This window comes from Ctenocephalides felis, unplaced genomic scaffold (assembly GCF_003426905.1).
Source record: "Ctenocephalides felis isolate EL2017-DRISC unplaced genomic scaffold, ASM342690v1 CF-g0.4_SCAFFOLD_01886, whole genome shotgun sequence".
Lineage (NCBI taxonomy): Eukaryota > Metazoa > Arthropoda > Insecta > Siphonaptera > Pulicidae > Ctenocephalides > Ctenocephalides felis.
The window spans coordinates 1,973,901-1,987,948 of NW_020538040.1; the positions used below are offsets into that span (position 1 = coordinate 1,973,901).

The window sequence follows — 14,048 nt, forward strand, 5'->3', positions numbered from 1 at the left end:
AGAGATAAATATTATAAATTTATCGACATTTTGTAAATATTTCAAGCACAGTTATAATATTTAATTTTATTTAAATTAATTTTGTTAAATTTGACACCGCCGCCATTATTCAACTGTCAAAGTTATTAACTGTCAACTTAATTTAGTTAAAGTTGTTAATTTTGATGCAAAAGGTAATATTAATTACTGAAACAGATAAATATAATACATTTATCGACATTTTCTATTTATTTTAAATATATTCACAATATTTAATTTAATTTAAATTAAGTTTATTAAATTTGACACCGCCATTGATCGAGTGTTATAGTGCTCAACTGTTAACTTGAATATTTTTAGTGTTCAATTTTGTTGCAAAAAGTACTATTAATTGATAGAACAAATAAATATTATGAATTTATTACCATTTTCTATTTATTAACTTCCCGTAGGGTAATTATAGTAATCGTCCAAAAATCGAAATCAAAAATTTTACATTTCTCGACGTTTTGAAGGTTTCTGAACATTTTGGCATACTTCAGAAAAAATGGATGTGTGTGTGTGGTGTGTGTGTGTGTGTGTGTGTGTTTGTATGTCCGCTTTTTTTCGTCCACGTTTTCGGGCGCACGGATCAACCGATTTGAATGGTTAAAAAAACATTCGATTCCTATTGATAGGGAGATGTGCTGATTAGTTTTTGGCAAAGGCAGGTCCAGCCGTTACGGAGATATGGAGCAAAGAGTGCAAAAAATAGAAAGCGAATTTTTGAGAGAACGGATCAACCGATTGAATGGTTTAAAAAACACTCGATTCCTATTGATAGGGAGATGTGTGATTAGTTTTTGGCAAAGGTAGGCCCAGAGGTTTTGGAGTTATAGAGCTAAATTTAAAAAAATGGCTGTTTTTGAGAGAACTAAGCGTCCGATTTAAATGATTCAAAGAACTTTCTGCTTTTTTCAACAAAACAATTGATTTTGGAAAAAAAAAATTTTTGTTTCTAATTTTTTTTCAAAAAAATTTTTTGTAATTTTGGACTAAAAATTCAAAAAATCACCCAAGCTAAGCACAGTCTAAGCGCCACTCTGGTACAAATGTTTACCCAAGTGCGTTTAGACTGTTTGTGTACTGGAGCACTTTTCCAATTTGTGAAAATTATTGAAAAATGTGAAAATGCCGCCAAGCTGAGCACAGTATAAGTGAAAATATCGCACAGAATTATTTGCAAATGCGTTTAGACTGTGACTATGCTGGAGCACTTTTTCAATTTTGTGGAAATTTGGCAACAACTTTTTTTTTTTTGAAATTTGATTCGAAATGAAATGACGATTGTTAATGTTCTGGAGGTGATAAATTGATTTATTTATAATTAACTTTCCGTAGGGTAAGTTATAGTAATCGCACAAAAATCGAAAATGAAAATTTTATATATCTTTACGTTTCAAAGGTTTCTGAATATATTGGCATACCTTAGAGAAAATTGATGTATGTGTGTGTATGTGTGTGTGTGCGTGCATTTGTGTGTGTTCAGATACAAATTTTCGTCGACGATTTCGGGAATCGGGATGAAGCAATTTGAATAATTCAAAAACATTTTACTTGCATTATCAAGATGAAGATTTGATGAAATTTTTATGAAATTAGGTTCTAGCGGTTTCGGAGATCTAGTAAAAAAAGTAAAAAAAATAACATTTGGCGGTCAACAATAATCATTAGACATTAGACATATGCACATCAAATTATCAGATATTTTATAGAGATTTTAACAATGAGTATACATTTTGTTAACATTCCTATGGGTTCCGTACCAATGCTTATGCGTTAGACAGCGACGCGGCGCTTACGCGCTTCGATATTTAGTCTCTATGCATTAAAGCAGTACGATTGCTTTGAAAAAAAGTTCAGAATTTCCAAAATATTTCAAAATAAATTTTTCAACAAAAACTTTTGTCAAAAATTTATATAGTTCCTCAAAAATCTATTTTTTTAGAGTAAATTTTTTTAAAAAATGTTAATCTTTTCAAAAAAAAAAAAATTTTTGGTACGGGAAGTTCCAGCAATTTGCCTTAAGGCACGATGCCATGCGCCCCACTAGTTTTAAATATATTTGCATATTCAGATTTTTGTTAACCTTTTGACACCGCCATTAATGAACTGTCAAAGTGATCAACAGTCAACTTGCTATTTGTCATTTTTGTTAACAAAATATAATATTAATTTAAAATAACAGTGTTAATAGTGTTAATAGTGAACATTGTTGTTAAAAATACACAAATAATAATTTGTTTACTTAAAATTAGTTTGTATAAGCAAAATTTTGTGTAAATGTGTGTTACAAAAGTTGAGCGCTATTTTTGAGGTTAATTTGTGCCTTGTAATAAAACAATAGTTTAATTATATATATATGACTGTGATTACTTTGCGCTAGTCATGGAAAACTCTGTAGAGCATGAAAAGGTTTGTTGAGTAGTTTTATAAAAGGTTTTGTATTCCTTTTTTTTTAGGTTAAGTAAGTTCAACTTGCCAAAAATGTACGGATTTACAAAGGCGTTTTGATTGAGATAAAATTCAAAGAGAATTAAGCTCAGTACTTATAAACCAGTATCGGTTCCTTGGAATGACAATTACTTTATTGAAAACTATGTCGACACACACAGATTAACTGCAAGAGTACCTATCGAAGCAGCATCATTTAAAATAATACATATATGGAGAACCATTAACTAAAAACACTTTTTAAAATATTACATATACATATAATCATTAACTAAAGTAAGACAAGTCTTTATAGGTGCTCTTTTTTTTTTACTAAATGATACCATGTTTCTTTTCATCTATTATTTATTCAATGAGCAAATCGATATCGAGGCAGAACTAAGGTAATCCGAAAGGTGCTGAAATTTGGTACAACACACTCGTATCTGTTTTATCTGGACAAGATTGTTGTAAACTTGTTCGAGCAAGGTTATCCGATGCAGATGATGAAATAAAAAAAACTGTCGACAATTATATAAGATGCAGATTTATGATTGATTTTAAGAATTTCAGGGGTGCTTATTATTAAGAAGTATATTTTGTTCTCATTTCATTTAGTCAAATTAATCAGGAGTATCTTTTCTATATTATATATTTATATAAATCTTATCCTAGAATTGAACCTAAGGGTAAATTTACGTGCTACGGTATATGGCGACATCTATTGAATGCTGAAAGAACTACAATTGAAGTAAAGTCAAAGCAACCGTGTTTGCCATCTATTTATACTTTTTTTGTCAGTAGAGTCCTTTCTCGTACTTTTTTTTCTCAAATTGTTTGTCAGTAGAGTTCCTTTTATTATTTTTCAGAATTTGCTCATCAGTAAACCCTTTTATGTATTTTTTTTTTCTAAAATTGTCAGTAGAGTTTCTTTCATGTATTTTTTGAGTTTGCTTGTCAGTAGAGTCCCTTTTGTCACTTTTTATCTAAAATTGTTTGTCAGTAGAGTTTCTTTCATGTATTTTTTTGAGTTTGCTTGTCAGTAGAGTCCCTTTTATTATTTTTTTTCAGAATTTGCTCGTCAGTAGAGTCTCTTATGTATTTTTGTGAATTTGCTTGTCAGTAGAGTCCCTTTTGTCACTTTTTATCTAAAATTGTTTGACAATAGAGTCCCTTTTACATTTTTTCTAAAATTGTTTGACAATAGAGTCTCTTTTGTATGTTTTTTCTAAAATGGTTTGCCAGTAGAGTCTCTTTTATTATTTTTTTATGAACTTGTTAGTCAGTAGAGTTCCTCTTATTATTTTTTCTGATTTTTTTTGTCAGTAGAGTCTCTTTTATGTTTTTTCTCTAAATTTGATCGTCAGTAGAGTTGTTTATATCATTCTTTTAAAAATTGTTTGTCAGTAAAGTTTCTTTTATGTATTTTTTTGAATTTGCTTGTCAGTAGAGTCCCTTTTATATTTTTTTCTGAATATACTTGCCCGTAGAGTCTTTTATTACTTTTATGAATATGCTTGTCAGTAGAGTTTCATTTATATTTTTTCTAAATTTGGTCTTCAGTAAAGACAAGTAAATTAAAAAAATATAAAAAGGACTCTACTAACGAGTAAATTAAAAATAAAATAAAAAGAGGTTTACGGACTAAAAAATTAAAAAAAATGAAAAGGGACTCTACTGTCGGTCAAATGTAAAAAGGGACTTTACTGATAACCAAATTTAGAAAAAAATGTGAAAAGAATTTTACTGACGAACAAATTAAAAAAGATGTAAAAGGACTCTACTGACGAGCAAATGTCAAAAAGGACTCCACTGACGAACAAATTAAGAAAAAATGAAAAGGAGACTTTACTGACGAGCAAATAAAAAAAAAATGACAAAAAAGACTACTGACGAGCAAATTTAGAAAATTGTGTAAAAGGCACTCTACTGACAAACAATTTTAGAAGAAAGAGAGAAAAAAACTATCAAACAAAATGAAAAAATGACTACTGATGATCAAATGAAAAACATGTAAAAAGGGACTCTACTGACGAGCAAATGAAAAAAATGAAAAAGAACTCTACTGTCGGTCAAATGTAAGAAGGGACTCTACTGACAAACAATTTCAACGAACAAAATCAGAACAAAATGCAAAAAATACTCTACTGACGAGCAAATTAAAAAAAATGTAAAAGAGCCTTCACTATTGTATAATAAATTTAAATGAAACGTCGATGTTATCTTAACCATATATTATTTACAACTATATTTCATATAATAATAAAGAATAAAATTAAAAGCTCAAAATGGCGGGTCAAACAGTGCTCCTACCAGATTTTGGTTATTTGTAAATGCACACCGTTAGATGGCGACTTTATTAATTATAATTTATTCAACTAGCAAGAAATTTTAGAAAAAAAAGTGAGAAGAGGGACTCTACTGACGAGCAAATTTTAAAAAAAAGATAAAAATCTTTACTGACAAAACAATGATAGTATGTATGAGTTATTAGTCACTATAGACAACAGATTAAAGACAAAGTGGCGACTGGAGTTAATACAATTTTTTTTATCCTTTTATTAATTCTTGTCCATAAGACAAGAAGATACTCAATTATATAATAACAGGACAAGTTCTATTTTTTTCAGGATGTCGTTGAAGAGTTGGATCGTCAGTAGAGTCCTTTTTTAATTTTCTAACGTAGAATTTTCATATGCTCGTCAGTGGAGTCTTTTTAATCTTTTAGAACAAAATTAAAGTTTGCTCGTCGGCAGAGTTCCTTTTGTTGTCTTTTACTTTTCATTTTCAGTTTCCATGTCAATACAATCCCTTTTTCGTCTTATCGAAACTTAATTTGTTTGTCATAATAGTCCCTTTTCACACTTTTTTTCAATTTGCTCGTCAGTAGAGTCCCTTTTTTTTAATTCTCCAAATCAAAATTGAAGTTTGATCGCCGGTAGAGTCCCTTTTTTAATTTTTTAGATAAAAATTAAAGTTTGCTAGTCAGTAGAGTCCTTGTTTGTATTCTAAATAAAAATTAAAGTTTGCTTGTTGGAAGGTTCCTCTTTTTAATATTCTAAATCAAATTTTGAATTAAATTTACTCAGTAGAGTGCTTTTTTCTCGATCAAAATTGAAGTATATTATTTTTTATCGTTTTTTTTTATCGATGGTATGCATGAGTTATTAGTTATTAAAGACAATAGATGGCTATTTAAAAACAAAGTGTATTAGAGGCGACTGGAGTTAATACAATTTTTGTATCAATTTATTAACTTCCCGTAGGGCAAGTTATAGTAATCGCAAAAAAATCGAAAATGAAAATTTTTATATATCTTTACGTTTCAGAGGTTTCTGAACATTTTACTGGCATACCTTAGAAAAAATGGATGTATGTGTGTGTGTGTGTGTGTGTATGTGTGTGTATGTGTGTGTGTGTGTGTATGTGTGTGTGTATGTATGTACGTGTGTGTATGTATGTGCGGATACAAATTTTCGTCGACGATTTCGGGAACACGGATAAACCGATTTGAATAATTCAAAAAACATTCGATTCGTATTGATAAGGAGACGTGCTGATTAGTTTTTGGCGAAGGCAGGTCTAGCCGTTCCAAAGATACGGGGCAAAAAGTGCCGAAAACGGTAACTCAGTTTTTAAGAGAACGGAGCGTCCGATTTGAATAATTCAAAAAACATTTTACTTGTATTGACAAGATGAAGAATTGATTAAATTTTCATGAAGGCAGGTCTAACGGTTTCGGAGATCAAATGAAAAAAGTAAAAAAAAATGCCATTTGGCGGCCAAAAATGATCATTAGACATATGCACATCAAATTATCAGATATTTTATAGAGATTTTAACAATAAGTATGAATTTGGTTTACAGTCCTATGGGTTCCGTACCAGTGTTTACGCGTTAGGCGGCGACGTGGCGCTTTACGCTCTTTGATAATACGTCTTTATGCAGTTAAAGCAGTACGATTGCTTTGAAAAAAAGTTTAGATCTTTCAAAATATGTCACAATAAGGAAAATATTTTTTTTTCAAAAAAAAAAAAAAATAAAAAAAAATTTTTTTTCGAAAAAAAAATTTTTTTTCAAAAAAGAAGTAATTTTTTGTCCAATTTATAGTTTGTCAAAAATCTTATTTTTTCGAAGTAAAATTTTTTCAAAAAATGTTAATCGTTTTTTAAAAAAATAATAATTTTTGGTACGGGAAGTTCCAGCAATTTGCCTTAAGGCACGATGCCTTAATTGCCTTAAGACAGAATTCCACTTACAGCTAGTTGATTCTTGTCCACGAGACAAGAATCTATTCTATCTATTCTACCTATTCTATCTATTCAATCTATTCAATCTATTCTATTCAATCTATTCAATCTACTCAATCTATTCCTATTTTGTTCAGGATGTCGTCGTCGTCGAAGAGTTGGAGGGCAGCGAACTGGGCACGCTTCAGTATTGGGACGACGCATACGCGAGAGAAATCGAGAATTACAAGAGTCACGGCGACGTCGGGGAGATTTGGTTCGGCGAAGACGCCGAAATCAGAATAGTCAACTGGATGGTGGACAGCGAATTGGTGTCGTTCGAGGATAATATCATAGATATAGGTGGGTAGTGGGATTAATTGGTAGAAGGAAGTTCCTTTAATAATACTTTAATTTTGATCTAGAAAATTAAAAAAGGGACTCTACTGACGAACAAACCAAATTATAAACTTCAAGATAAAAAAGGACTCTACTGACAAGCGAACTAAATTTTGAAAAAATTAAAAAGAGACTCTACTGACGAACACAAAAAATAACAAAAAGGAACTCTACTGACGAGCAAACTTAAATTTTGATCTAATTTAAATAAAAGGGACTCTACTGACGAGCAAACTTTAATTTTGATCTAGAAAATTAAAAAAGGGACTCTACTGACGAACAAACCAAATTATAAACTTCAAGATAAAAAAGGACTCTACTGACAAGCAAACTGAATTTTGAAAAAATTAAAATGAGACTCTACTGACGAACACAAAAAATAACAAAAAGGAACTCTACTGACGAGCAAACTTAAATTTTGATCTAATTTAAATAAAAGGGACTCTACTGACGAGCAAACTTTAATTTTGATCTAGAAAATTAAAAAAGGGACTCTACTGACGAACAAACCAAATTATAAACTTCAAGATAAAAAAGGACTCTACTGACAAGCAAACTGAATTTTGAAAAAATTAAACTGAGACTCTACTGACGAACAAAAAAAATAACAAAAAAGAACTCTACTAACGAGCAAAATTTTATTTTGATGCAAAAGATTAACTAGTGGGGTGGGTGGCATCGTGCCTTAAGGCAAATTGCTGGAACTTCCCGTGCCGTAACGAAATGTTCGAGAAATACTGAATGTTTTCAAATAGATTATTATAAATATTGTAACATTGTCTAATATTTATAAATATTATATAAACTGAATTGCAGAGTTGAAATTATTTGTTTCAACAAAAAACTAAAAAAAAAAAAAAAATTGGAACAAAAATTTTTTTTCCAAAATCAATTATTTTGTTAAGACAAGCAGAATGTTTTTTGAATCATTCAAATCGGACGCTTAGTTCTCTCAAAAACTGCCATTTTTTACATATTTAGCTCCGTATCTTCGAAATGGCTGGGCCTGCCTTTGCCAAAAACTAATAAACACTTCTCCCAATCATTACTAATTGAATGTTTTTTAGTTCATTCAAATCGGATACTCCGTTCTCTCAAAAATTCGATTTCTATTTTCCGCACTCTTTGCTCCGTATCTCCGAAACGGCTGGACCTGCCTTTGCCAAAAACTAATCAGCTCTTATCCCTATCAATAGGAATCGAATGTTTTTTGAACCATTCAAATCGGTTGATCCGTGCGCCCGAAAACGTGACTGGAAATTTGTATCCATACATACATACACACACACACATCCATTTTTTCTGAGGTATGCCAAAACGTTCAGAAACCTTCAAAACGTCGAGAAATGTAAAAATTTTCAATTCCGATTTTCGGCCCATTACAATAACTTACCCTACGGGAAGTTAAAAAATGGACTCTACTGACGAGCAAATTTCAATTTTGATTTGGGGAATTAAAAAAAGGGACTCTACTGACGAGCAAATTTAAAATTTGATTCAGAAAATTAAAAAAGGGGACTCTACTGACGAGCAAAATTTTATTTTGATCTAGAATATTGAAAAAAGGACTCTACTGACGATCAAACAGTAATTTTGATTTGGAATATTAAAGAAGGGACTCTACTGACGAGCAAACACTAATTTTGTTCAAAAAGATTAAAAAAGGTACTCTACTGACAAGCAAATTAACCCTTCCGACTCGGATGCCGAGTCGTCGAGAACTAAACTTACAACATGTGATTTTTTCATATTTCTGAAATTAATTCACTATTAAGTTAATTTCAAAATCCGATACAAAAAAAATTCCGAGTTGAGAGACATGTATACCACTATAATATACCGAGCGCAGCGCACCGTCGAGCAGTCAGGCTCCCGAGTGGAAAGTGTTAATTTCCATATTAAAAGATAAAAAATAAACTCCACTTTATTCTGATCTTATAAGTTTTCTTATCTTCTTAAAAATTATTATACCTCTAAGTTCTCAAATTTCTCATCTTCTCGGATCTCAAAAGTGACTCTACGGACGTGCAAAATAAAAAATAGAACATAAAAAGGACTCTACTGACGAGCAAACTTTAATTGGAATACCGAAATATAAAAAAGGGACTCTACTGTTGATTTTTAGGATCTTGTTTTGATTGAATTTGAATTTACTTTTCGAAGGACCATATGTAAAACACTTAATTGAATAACTGTATATATTTATTTTATAAGTTATAATAGTATTTATAACAAATTTAATATGTTTTGATTATGTATTGATTGAATTGACTTTGATTTTTATAATTATCTATTTGATGATTTTTTGTTTTCTATTCGCATAACCGCCTGCTTTGATCGGCGCGAACAACTGTCGAACAAACTATATTGCAAAGTGAAACATAAAATGAGACGCTACTAAGAAGCAAAACTAGTGGGGTGGGTGGCATCATGCCTTAAGGCAAATTGCTGGAACTTCCCGTACCGTAACGAAACGTTCGAGGAATATTGAATGTTTTCAAATAGATTATTATGAATATTGTATTATTGTCTAATATTTATAAGAATTATATAAACTGAATTGCAGAGATGAAATTATTTGTTTAAAGTATATTAGAACTATAGTCAGAATTAAAAATAAAATCTGAATTATTTTCGACATACAAAAAATTAAAAAAAAAAAAAAAAAAAAAAATGGTAAAATTTTTTTTTTCCAAAATCAATTATTTTGTTAAGACAAGCAGAAAGTTCTTTGAATCAATTGAATCGGACGCTTAGTTCTCTCAAAAACTGCCATTTTTTGTACATTTAGCTCTGTATCTCCGAAATGGCTGGGCCTGCCTTTGCCAAAAACTAATAACCCTTTCTCCCAATCATTACTAATGGAATGTTTTTTAGATCATTCAAATCGGATGCTCCGTTCTCTCAAAAACTCGATTTCTATTTTCTGCACTCTTTGCTCCTTATCTCCGTAACTGCTGGACCTGTCTTTGCCAAAAACTAATCAGCTCTTCTCCTTATTAATAGGAATCGAATGTTTTTTAAACCGTTCAAATCGGTTGATCCGTACGCCCGAAAACGTGGACGAAAATTTGTATCCATACATACATACACACACACACACACACACACACACACACACATCCATTTTTTCTGAGGTATGCCAAAACGTTCAGAAACCTTCAAAACGTCGAGAAATGTAAAAATTTTCAATTCCGATTTTCGGCCCATTACAATAACTTACCCTACGGGAAGTTAATAAAGAAGAAGTTTCTACTGACGAGCAAATTATATAGGAAACCGAAATATTAAAAAAGGGACTCTACTGGCCAATAAACTGAAGAATAAATACAGGCTCCATTGACTAGCAAACTTTCTATGATAAAAAATGGACTCCTAGTGACTAGCAAACTTGATCTTGATCTTGTAGATAAAAAAAGGACTTAACTGTCGAGCAAACTCAATTTTAATACTAAAAGACAAAAAAGAGACTCTACTGACGAGAAAACTTATTTACAAACTAAAAGATGATAAAAAGGAACTTTACTGACTAGCAAACTTTCTTAGAGATAAGAAAGGAATTCTACTGACGAGAAAATTAAATAAAAAATTGAACGATACAAAACGGACTCTACTGATGAGCAAAATGAATTCGCAAACTGAAGGATAAAGAGAGACTCTAATGACTAGCAAACTTAAAGATAAAAAAGTGACTCTTCTGACGAACAAACTTTAATTTTGATCTAGAATGTTAAAAATGAACTCTACCGACGAGCAAGTTTTGAAAAAAAGTAAAAGGGACTCTACTGACGAGCAAACTTATAATGAATTTAAACTGATGCGCAAAATCAGAAAAAGGGATAAAATGTAAAAAAACACTGCAAATGAACAAAATTCGTCATTATTAGTCCAATCTCATTTTAGACAAATTGAACTGATGAGTAAGATCAAAGAAAAAAATTCTACTGACAAACAAATTAAAAAAGAAACTCTACTTTGGAAAGTTTTTCTTTTAATCTCCTGAAATCTAGATAGATATTTGATTTCCTCGTTAGTAGAGTCCTTTTCATTTTCTAAATCGCTTGAGAAAAAAGATTTCGAAATTTTGTGTTTGCTTCTTAGTAGAGTCTCATTTTTAATTCTCTAAATAAAAATTAAAGTTTGTTCGTCAGTAGAGTCCTTTTTATCATTTTTTTTGTTTGTTTGTCAGTAGAGTTCCTTTTTTATACTCTAGATCAAAATTGAAAATTTTTTATCTTCTGTATTAAAATATTTATTTGGCTCTTCAGTAGAGTCCTTTTTCAAGCTTCTAAACCAAAATTTCAGTTCATCAGTTCATTCCAGTTTGCTTGTCAGTAGAGTCCTTTTTATTTAAATTAGATCAAAATTAAAGTATGCTCGTCAGTAGAGTCTCTTTTTAAATCATCTAGGTTAAATTTTAGGTTTGCTCGTCAGTAGAGTTCCCTTCTTTTATATTCAAAATTAAAGTTTGTTGGTCAGTACAGTTTTTATTTAATTTTCTACACAAAAATTAAAGTTTGCTCGTCAGTGGAGTCCCTTATTATATTTTCTTGGTCAAATTTTGGGTTTGCTTGTCAGTAGAGTCTCTTTTTTAACATTCTAGATATAAATTAAAGTTTATTCGTCAGTAGAGTTCCTTTATTAATTTTATTTACCAAAATTAAAGTTTGCTCGTCAGTAGAGTTCTTTTCATCACTTCATCAGTAGAGTTTTTTATCACTTTTTTAAATTTATTGTTAGTAGAAAGAAAATTATTAGTTGGAGAGAAAACAAGCAAGATCGAAAGGAACTCTACTGACAAACACATTTAGTTTAATAAAGAAGATAAGAAAAGGGATTGTACAGACGCGCCAATATTAATTTTGTTCTAAAATAAAAAATATAAAAAAGAGGCTCTACTGACGAGCAAATTATCGAATAATGTAAACAATAAATAAAAAGGGGCTATACTGATAAGCAAATTTAATTTGGATTTAGAAGATTTAAAATGGGACTCTACTGACGAGAAATTTTTTAAATAATCTAGCAAATAAAATAGAACTCTACTGACAAGCAAATTATATATTGATCTAAGTTATTCAAAAATGACTCTACTAACGAGCAAACTTTATTTCAAACTTGAAAATTCAAAATGAAAGTTAGGTTATTAGTAGAGTCTCTTTCTTAACTTTGACCTCTAATTTTTTTTGCTGCTCAGTAGAATTATTTTTCTTAAATGACATTTTTCTAATAATGACCGATTTTGCTTGTCAGTAGAGTCCCAGTTTTAATATTCTAGATCAAATTTCAATAGAGTCCTTTTTCGGTTTAAATTTAATTTGCTCGTAAGTAGAGTTTTTTTTATATCTACTAGGTTTGATTTTACATATAAAGAAGGGTTTATTAATTTAAAATAGAATTTATTTGGAAAACTGAAAGACGAAGAAGGGACTCTACCGAGGAGCAACTTAAATTGCAAACAAAAAAAGATAAAAAGGACTTTACTGACGAGCAAATTTGAATTACGATCTAGAGGATTAAAAAAGGAACTCTACTAACGAACAAAAATTGGATTTAGAAAAAGAACTCGACTAGCAAATTAAGTTTGTGAAAAACGTCAAAGAAAAATGTTAAAAAAAATTGCTAAGACAAAAAGGGACTCTACTGACGAGCAAACTTTAATTTCGATCTAGAAAATTATTAAAGGGACTCTACTGACGAGCAAACTTTAATTTGATTTGGAAAAATAAAACAGGCATTTGAATTTAAAATTTTGTATTAAATTTGCTCGTCAGTAGGGTCTCTTTTTAAATATTCTAGATCAAAATTAAAGTTTGCTCGTCAGTAGAGTCCCTTTATTAATTTTTTAGATCAAAATTTAAGTATGCTCGTCAGTAGAGTCCATTTTCCATAAATAATTTCTAAAATAAGAAGTTTATTTTAAGTGCAGGCAAAAAAATTCGAAAAATCCATATCAAGGACCACCCTAATAATATTTATATTCTATATCTATCTCCTTTCCTCCAGGTTGCGGCAACGGCATGATACTAATAGAATTAGCCCGCGAAGGTTTAAATATATTGGAGTGGTCCTTGATATGGACATTTTCGAATCCTTGCTCCCAAGGGCTCAAACGCTTCCAAATTGATAAAAGAAAATTCTCTCAAAGTTTCAAGTCTAAATATTAACATTTAGATAGTCCGCACGTCAATTAAAGTTCCGTACATTCATTATTAACATGGCGGACTATCTAAATGTTAATATTAAGGGCTGAAACTTTCAGGGAATATTCTTATATTAATTTTGTAGGGTTTGAGCCCTTGGGAGCAAGGATTCGAACACATCCATATTAAGGACCACCCTAATAATATTTATATTTTATATCTATCTCCTTTCTCCCAGGTTGCGGCAACGGCATGACGCTCATAGAATTGGCCCGAGAAGGGTTCACAAACCTGACAGGCGTCGACTACAGCCAGGCAGCCGTCGAACTCGCAAAGGCGATCGCAGAAAAACAAGAACTCAACATCGATTATCACAAATTCGACATCCTGTCCGAGGAAAACATCTCGAACCTGGGCCCTTTCAAAATCATCCACGACAAGGGAACCTACGACGCCATCAGCCTGTGTCCTGACGACACCAGGAGAAAAAGGTTGAAGTATATCGATAACATATGGCACCTGATGAACCAGGATGGTCTGTTGGTTTTAACCAGTTGCAATTGGACGGAACAGGAGTTGGTTAGGAGTTTCGGTGACAGGTTTGAGTTAATACAGGTTATACCTACGCCCAGGTTTACTTTTGGGGTAAGAGTGGGAGTTTGATCACTTCGGTTGTTTTTAAAAAAAGGGAAATGAAAATTGTATAGTGTGAGGGGCGCTTTAGGGTAAGGCTGGTTTCACACTGGGGGTTTTGTATGTGTGAGTGAGATTGGTTTTGTGTGAAGCCGGTTAAGTGTGTGGAGGGCTTTAGCGTTTAAAGCTGTCT

General features: G+C 31.2%; 1 pseudogene; it reads left to right on the plus strand.

Moving 5' to 3' along the window:
- Positions 1-2,335: 2,335 nt before the first annotated feature.
- Positions 2,336-13,918, plus strand: LOC113378337 (annotated as a pseudogene).
- Positions 13,919-14,048: the final 130 nt, after the last annotated feature.